Raw genomic sequence first — 9,135 nt, 5'->3', positions numbered from 1 at the left:
GTCATGTGAGGTACATTCCAAAAGGGATGTTGTACTCTAATGAATGTCCAGTAGAGGGGAACAATGACCTCTTTTTTCCTGGATGAGAACCCTTTTGTGATGAGGTGTGCCATGTAGAAGGATTTCCTGACTACTGTGGCAATGTGATTATCAAAGGAGAGACTACTGTCCACCTGGGTCCCATGGTCGCTTATCACACATTCGGCGTTAAGAAGACTGCTGCCTATTTGGTAGTTCATGGGTACAGAGTTTTTACCAAAGGGGATAACAATGCACTTTTTGGCATTGAGCTTGAGATCATGGCTCTAACACAAGGCATCTGTCTCAGTGAGACCCCTCTGTAGGATGCCCACATCATTTGGGGACTCGACTATAGCTCCTAGTTTGCAGTTATCTGCGAACTTTGTTAGCCAGAGGCCTTCTGTGTTAGCCTGTACTTCAGAGCAGTAGATACTAAACAGGAGAAGTCCCAGGACTGAACCCTGTGGTACTCCACTTGTCTCTGGTTTGAGGTCAGATTTGGAGTCTGCAACATTTACATTGTGGGTTATATCAGTGAGCTAGTTGGTAACCCATCTTGCGACATAGGGATTTATACCTAGTTTAGTGAGTTTAGCTATAATTCCAGAATGGGGGATGGTGTTGAAAGCCTGGTTGAGGTCAAGATAGGCTGTGTGAACCACCTTACCCTCGTCTATGGCTTTCGTGACTGCCTCAAATAAGTCGACCAGATTCAGGAGGCAAGATCTGCCTTTCACAAACCGGAACTGGGTGGGGTCCAGAGTTTGTCTCTGTTTATGAATTCCATGATGATACGTTCCATGACCTTGCAGACCAGGCTTGTCAGGCTAATAAGACAATAGTTCCTAGGATCAGTGGTGGCTCCCCCTCTGTGGAGTGGGATAACTATTGCTGTGCACCATTCAGTGGGCACAAAGCCTGATGTGAGGCTATGATTGAACATGGGGCTTAGGTGGGGAGCCAGTTTGTTATGATGTTCTTGTAAAATGCAGCCTGGGATGTTATCTGGTCCCATAGATGCTGTGTTTTTGGCTTTAGAGAGTGATGCTTGTGATTACAGGGACTCTGCATTCTTCCAGTATAGATATTGGCCCTTTAGGGAGTGAGAGGGGGGGTAAAGTTAGCACTGAACCTATCTGCCAGGATGTTTGCAATATCAGTTGGTTCTATAATTTTCATGCCATTGTGCTGTAACTCAGAGCAGATCTGGGTGTTGCCATCGAGATTCTTGACATAGCTATAGAATGCTTTGTGGTTGTCCTTAGAATCGGTGGCAATATTGTTTTCGTAGCTAGCTTTGGAGGATCTTATAAGGGATCTCAGCTTCTTGTTGAGGCTGACCAGGGAGCTCCTCCACTCATGGGATTTTACTTTCTTTTGCAACAATTTCTTTCTTCTTAAAACAGCACACCACTGAATACACCAGATGAATGCTGCCTGTCACCCAGTTTAAAAAGCACTTAGAAGTAAAATCAAGTTGGAGGTTGCAGGAGCAAAACAGGTCCAAAAAATGAAGAGTATCCCAAGATCAACTATGAAAAAAGAATGAGTATTTATTTAAAGATGAGTGCTTTCACTGTTAACACAGCTTCTTCAGATCTAAGTTAAAATAAATAAAAACTTAAAACGCTTCTTTTATATGATCACCTCTAGTAGTCAAACAAGTAATTACAATGAAGAAAACATAAACTGATTCTTTTGTATGATCACCTCTAGTGGTCAAACAAGTAATTACAATGAGGATACATATAATGAATGAATAACAAGTTGAATATACATCATAAAATCACAAATCAAATAGATGTTAAATGCTCAAACAATGCCTGTCCTGAAAATACAGAAAATCCCAGTCAACTACATTTCCAAATGAAATGACATGAAAAATATATATAACCTACATAAGAAATATGATGAATAAAAGTGAGTGTTGAAGGGGGTGGGGAGAGAAAAAGAAAAAAGCTAAATGCTCTAGTGGTCAAACAAGTGATTACAATGAAAAGAACATAAATTGGTTCTATTGTATGATCACCTCTAGCGGTCAAACAAGTAAATACAATAAAAATGCATGTAATGAATAACCAGTTGAATATACAAAATATATGTCCTGAAATCACAAATCAAATGAATATTAAATGCTCAAACAATGCCTATCCTAAGGATACAAAAAATCCTAGTAAACTACATTTCAAATGAATGACATGAAAAATAGTGAACCTATGTGAGAAATGTCATAAATGAAAGTGAGTATTGAAGGGGGGGGAGAAAAATGAGGTAAAATACTAGTACAGATGTCACTGGAGAAAGCAGATACAATCTATTTAATATTCCTATGTGTTCTGAGTCTCGGTTTTATCGAGGCTCTATCATTGAGGCCAGATCCTTTATCTGCCCTAAGCCGAACTATCCAGTCACATTCCTTGTTCTCTGTATGCGTCCTAATATCACCGCCTCTTATTGCTGGAACTATAGTTTCAAGTACTCTAAAACAAAAACAGTGCGATCTTCCTGCAAGATTGACGTGTTTTGCTAGGGCATTATAAGGTGAACCCTTCCTTATGTGATAGATGTGTTCCCTCATTCTGTCCCTTAATGATTGGTTGGTTTTCCCAACATAAAAGTGGGAGCAGATCTGACAGGTGGCCAAATATACCACATTAGTGGTCATGCAGTCAGCCTCCACATTTATTTCATAAGTGACAAGCGTATCAGGATGTAAAAAGTTGCTGTCTTCATTAATAAATTGACAGAAATTACATCTACCACACGGTTTGGTATGTCCTGCTATTTTGTTTACTGTTCCATACTTAGGATAGCATAGCATCTTTTTAAGATTGTTCTTATTCTTGTACAAAAAACTGGGAGTTTCACCAACTATGACTCTTAATTTAGGATCAACATGCATGATGGACCAATATTTATTGATGATATCTCTAATCTCATTATTATCTGATGAATAATATGTTGAAAACTTAACATGAGATGACATGTGCTCCCTACTCACCTTGGGTGTTGGAACTGTGATGTCCAAAATATGGTGTAGCTACGGTGTTACGTAGTCCTAAGGCTCGTTCCAGAGAAGGATCAATTTCATTAATATTGTATCCTCTCTGCAAAAGTCTACATTTAAGGTCCCCTAGTTCAGATGCAAAGCCTGCCTCCAAAGGATTTAGCCTTGATGCTCTAATGGCCTGACCTACCATAACATTCCTGAATACAAAAGGAGGGTGCATACTCGATCTCATGAGCAGGGTATTAACATGACATGGTTTCCTGTACATTCCTGTATTAATAAGACCATTTGGAAGTTTTTCAATATACAAATCCAGGAATTCACTTCTGTTATATGAAAACTGCATTGTAAATTTGAGACAATCAATTAAATTATTCATGATTGTGTGCATCAATTGAAGTTGTTCTAAAGTGCCATTCCATATCACAAACACATCATCGACAAAAAGTCGATAGAACTTAACGTGTTCTTTAAATAATGTCTCACAGAACAAGATGTGCTGTTCCCAATGTACAAGGAACATGTTGGCGTAGCTATTGGCACAGGAAGTGCCCATAGCTACGACATCTACCTGTTTGTATATGATGTCATTAAAAACAAAAAAAAATTGTTTTCCAATACTAGTTCCAGGAAGTGTACCAATAAATCAATCTTCACTATGTCATACTCATTATGTTCCTTAAGATATTCAGAAATAAACGTAAGTCCTAAGGTGTTCGGAATGACTGTAAATAGTGATTGTATATCAAGGGTCACGAACATATATTCATCAGTGATGCCATTACAGTTAAAACAATCATATAGTTCTATTAAGAACTGTTTGGAGTTCCTCAATACAAACTTATTCTTATTCAGTACTTGCCTCAGATATTTGTCTATGTATACAGAGATATGCTCAGTGACCCATCCACGGCCAGAGACAATTGGTCTCATGGGTGTGTCACTGGCATTCTTATGTAATTTCGGCAGGCCATGTATAACTGGAATCAAGGGTGTTTTCACTAGAAGGTATTCATGTAAATCACGATCAATCAAACCACTCTTATGAATGTCTGATAGGATGTTATGTACATATAAAATGACTTCTTTTACTGCTGATAACTCAGTCTCCCACGTTTGTGTTGCCATCGAGATTCCTGACATAGCTATAGAATGCTTTGTGGGTGTCCTTAGAATCAGTGGCAATATTTTTTTCATAGCTAGCTTTGGAGGATCTTATAAGGGATCTCAGCTTCTTGTTGAGGCTGACCACTAGAGGTGATCATACAAAAGAATCAGTTTATGTTTTCTTCATTGTAATTACTTGTTTGACCACTAGAGGTGATCATATAAAAGAACCATTTTAAGTTTTTATTTATTTTAACTTAGATCTGAAGAAGCTGTGTTAACAGTGAAAGCGCTCATCTTTAAATAAATACTCATTCTTTTTACATAGTTGGTCTTGGGATACTCTTCATTTTTTGGACCTGTTTTGCTCCAGCAACCTCCAACTTGATTTTACTTCTAAGTGCTTTTTAAACTGGGTGACAGGCAGCATTCATCTGGTGTATTCAGTGGTGTGCTGTTTTAAGTTTACTTATTTATTGTGTTTATACACCACTGACGACCGGAGCAGTTCCATAAAGCCTCTATCATGGCAGATATCGAATTGGATTATATACTGCGAGGTGAACACCAGCGGAATATTCACATGGTTAATGAAGACTTGCAAAAAAGGATGCGGCAGTATTTAGCTGGTACAGTGACAGCCCCTTGGACCTCTGACTGTCTGGCGACCAGTGATGACATCGATGGTAATACAACAGATACAAAGAGGTTGCATGAACTGCTTGATGGAATGGAGAAAAGTTTTTTGAAACTGAAGCACTTACAGGTACAGCGCCTGCATTTTCAGTTTTGTATAGACAACAACATAATTCCACGAGGTCTGAGGGTTTTCAACATGCCTAGCCAGGGTAAGGACTATCCGGACCTACTCACAGCATGGAAGAAATTGAATATTGGTTTCAGCTATCAATATATGCAGTTGTTGGTGGATTTTTTCAAACCGGAAGAGGCTGCACTTATTGAAGACATTAATGGTAAACAGCAGGTACTTTTTCAAGACTTTACAGCTGGTATTGTAGACCCACTTATTGAGAATTTATTAGATAGCGTTCATGCCTTTGAACGCAAGCTTTTCCAACAGAAAAAGAACAAAATAATTAGAGACTTTAAAGATTTTAGACTGGGCCATATCTTCACTTGGCCCAGATATGGACAAAACGATTTGAACAGTACAAATACTAACAGTAAAGCTGGTGTGAACAGTGCCAATACCAATAGCAATATTGGAATGGACATTAATTCTAGAAATGGTATGAGACATAGACTAGATGGTAATAATTTGTATACTCCTTTGCATAGGCAACAGTTTTGTAACACCAATGCATGTCCTATTGTGTTGAATGGCCTGAATAAGTGTATTTCTAAAGATTCTGTAGATGAGGCTCAATCTAATGGGGAAGTGATTATCACATCCCCTGCTCAGAATGATCGGCTGGAACACATTGGAATATTAGATATCAGGCTGAATGACAATAGTGACAGGAAAAATACAGACTCTGACAATGCAATATGCTCTACCACTGACTCAGTGGATGTCATCCATATCATACATCCGAGTGTAAGTGAGACCAATAATTTATATCCTGCAGTCAAGATTGTAAAGGATAACCTTGCCTACTTACTGATTCTGTGGTTAGACCTAAAGTTAGGAAGAATGTGGGGGATGTTAGTCTGGATGCCAATCCACAGGTGTCTTTTCCCCTGCCAATTCGACTGGAGAAAGGCCCGAGAAGGGCAAGGTCTATGAGTCGTGGCAGGCAGAAAAGGAAACTCTCAGGGGAGTTTCACCAGAACCGCACTTTGAAAAAGATGTGGAACAGAACAGACAAAACATAGTACACAATCTATCTGATGTTGCACTCTCACAAGATGATTTCAACTTATTGAGAAAAGGGCTTTAGCTTTATACCCAAAGCACACAATAAGTTAACAGATACAATTATTGACTTGAAACTTTATTGCAGGAATGTAATGCTGAAACTCCATTTTGGAGATTCTGATACTACAGCATATTCAAAGGATGCATTAGTGTTTAAAAAATTAAGTGAGTATACACCTGTACATCATCCACTTGTTGAAGCCTATTTTAGGCTCACAGAAGATGAGATATACAATTATTACAATCGAACCAAATCAGGAAGGATTTTAAGAAAATATGATAATTTAACATACCAAGAGAGGCAGAGTCTTAAGAGACTACAACAGGACCATATAATCATTATTAGATCTGCTGATAAAGGTGGTTGTATTGTAGTGATGAATACCCTACACTGCTATGATTCAATGTCTAGTATGCTGCATGATAAATTTTATAAAGAGACTGAGTTATCAGCAGTAAAAGAAGTCATTTTATATGTACATAACATCCTATCAGACATTCATAAGAGTGGTTTGATTGATCGTGATTTACATGAATACCTTCTAGTGAAAACACCCTTGATTCCAGTTATACATGGCCTGCCGAAATTACATAAGAATGCCATGTGACCCACCCATGAGACCAATTGTCTCTGGCCGTGGATGGGTCACTGAGCATATCTCTGTATACATAGAGAAACATCTGAGGCAAGTACAGAACAAGAATAAGTTTGTATTGAGGAACTCCAAACAGTTCTTAATAGAACTATATGATTGTTTTAACTGTAATGGCATCACTGATGAATATATATTCATGACCCTTGATATACAATCACTCTTTACGGTCATTCCGAACACCTTAGGACTTACGTTTATTTCTGAATATCTTAAAGAACATAGTGAGTACGACATAGTGAAGATTGATTTATTGGTACACTTCCTGGAACTAGTATTGGAAAACAATTTTTTTGTTTTCAATGACATCATATACAAACAGGTAGATGTCGTAGCTATGGGCACTTCCTGTGCCAATAGCTATGCCAGCATGTTCCTTGCACATTGGGAACAGCATATCTTGTTCTGTGAGACATTATTTAAAGAACACATTAAGTTCTATTGACGTTTTGTCGATGATGTGTTTGTGATATGGAATGGCACTTTAGAACAACTTCAATTGATGCACACTATCATGAATAATTTAATTGATTGTCTCAAATTTACAATGCAGTTTTCATATAACAGAATTGAATTCCTGGATTTCTATATTGAAAAACTTTCAAATGGTCTTATTAATACAGGAGTGTACAGGAAACCATGTCATGTTAATACCCTGCTCATGAGATCGAGTATGCACCCTCCTTTTGTATTCAGGAATGTTATAGTAGGTCAGGCCATTAGAGCATCAAGGCTAAATCCTTTGGAGGCAGGCTTTGTATCTAAACTAGGGGACCTTAAAAGTAGACTTTTGCAGAGAGGATACAATATTAATGAAATTGATCCTTCTCTGGAACGAGCCTTAGGACTACGTAACACCGTAGCTACACCATATTTTGGACGTCACAGTTCCAACACCCAGGTGAATAGGGAGCACATGTCATCTCATGTTAAGTTTTCAACATATTATTCATCAGATAATAATGAGATTAGAGATATCATCAATAAATATTGGGCCATCATGCATGTTGATCCTAAATTAAGAGTCATAGTTGGTGAAACTCCCAGTTTTTTGTACAAGAATAAGAACAATCTTAAAAAGATGCTATGCTATCCTAAGTATGGAACAGTAAACAAAGTAGCAGGACATACCAAACCGTGTGGTAGATGTAATTTCTGTCAATTTATTAATGAAGACAGCAACTTTTTACATCCTGATAAACTTGTCACTTATGAAATAAATGTGGAGGCTGACTGCATGACCACTAATGTGGTATATTTGGCCACCTGTCAGATCTGCTCCCACTTTTATGTTGGGAAAACCAACCGATCATTAAGGGACAGAATGAGGGAACACATCTATCACATAAGGAAGGGTTCACCTTATAATGCCCTAGCGAAACACCTCAATCTTGCAGGAAGATCGCACTGTTTTTGTTTTAGAGTACTTGAAACTATAGTTCCAGCAATAAGAGGCGGTGATATTAGGATGCATACAGAGAACAAGGAATGTGACTGGATAGTTCGGCTTAGGGCAGATAAAGGATCTGGCCTCAATGATAGAGCCTCGATAAAACCGAGACTCCGAACACGTAGGAATATTAAATAGATCGTATCTGCTTTCTCCAGTGACATCTGTACTAGTATTTTACCTCATTTCCCCCCCCCCCCCCTTCAATACTCACTTTCATTTATGACATTTCTCACATAGGTTCACTATTTTTCATGTCATTCAGTTTGAAATGTAATTGACTAGGATTTTTTGTATCCTTAGGATAGGCATTGTTTGAGCATTTAATATTCATTTGATTTATGATTTCAGGACATATATTTTGTATATTCAACTGGTTATTCATTACATGCATTTTTTATTGTATTTACTTGTTTGACCACTAGAGGTGATCATACAATAGAACCAGTTTATGTTCTTTTCATTGTAATCACTTGTTTGACCACTAGAGAATTTAGCTTTTTTCTTAGGTTCATAGGTTCATAGGCTATCTGCCCTAAGCATTTATAAGCCTAGCCCAAAGTTTTGTGGCTTACGCCACTCCTTATATGAAAAAATACTGTGCCCATTAGTTTGCTGTGCCTCTGTCCAGCAGTGACACAGAGATGATTCCAGGGGTAAACCTACGATCTCCCATCCACAGGTCAAGATTTCTCTTGAACTGAGCCAGCAAGGTGCTCTGCCTCACATGGACCGGGATTTTATTCCACAGCATAGGGAGTCTCTGAGTGATAAATCTATCCCTCCAGCACATCCTATTTATATCCGTGCTAAGGTTTAAGTCACTTGCTCTAGTGGTTTTGGTGGATTTGGATTTTTTGAGGTGGAGCATGTCCAATTATTCCGGGTTGGACATGGCCTTGTATGTCAGGCACATGTCACCTCTGAGCAGACGGTATGCGACTGAATAGAGCTGGAGTTTCTTCAATCTGGCAGCATATGACAGATTTTGGAGTCCCTTTATCCTTTTGGTGAG

Source organism: Protopterus annectens, chromosome 4.part0, assembly GCF_019279795.1.
Source record: "Protopterus annectens isolate FY-2018-M chromosome 4.part0, PAN1.0, whole genome shotgun sequence".
Classification (NCBI taxonomy): Eukaryota; Metazoa; Chordata; order Ceratodontiformes; family Protopteridae; genus Protopterus; species Protopterus annectens.
Note: the sequence above shows the minus strand (reverse complement) of the source record.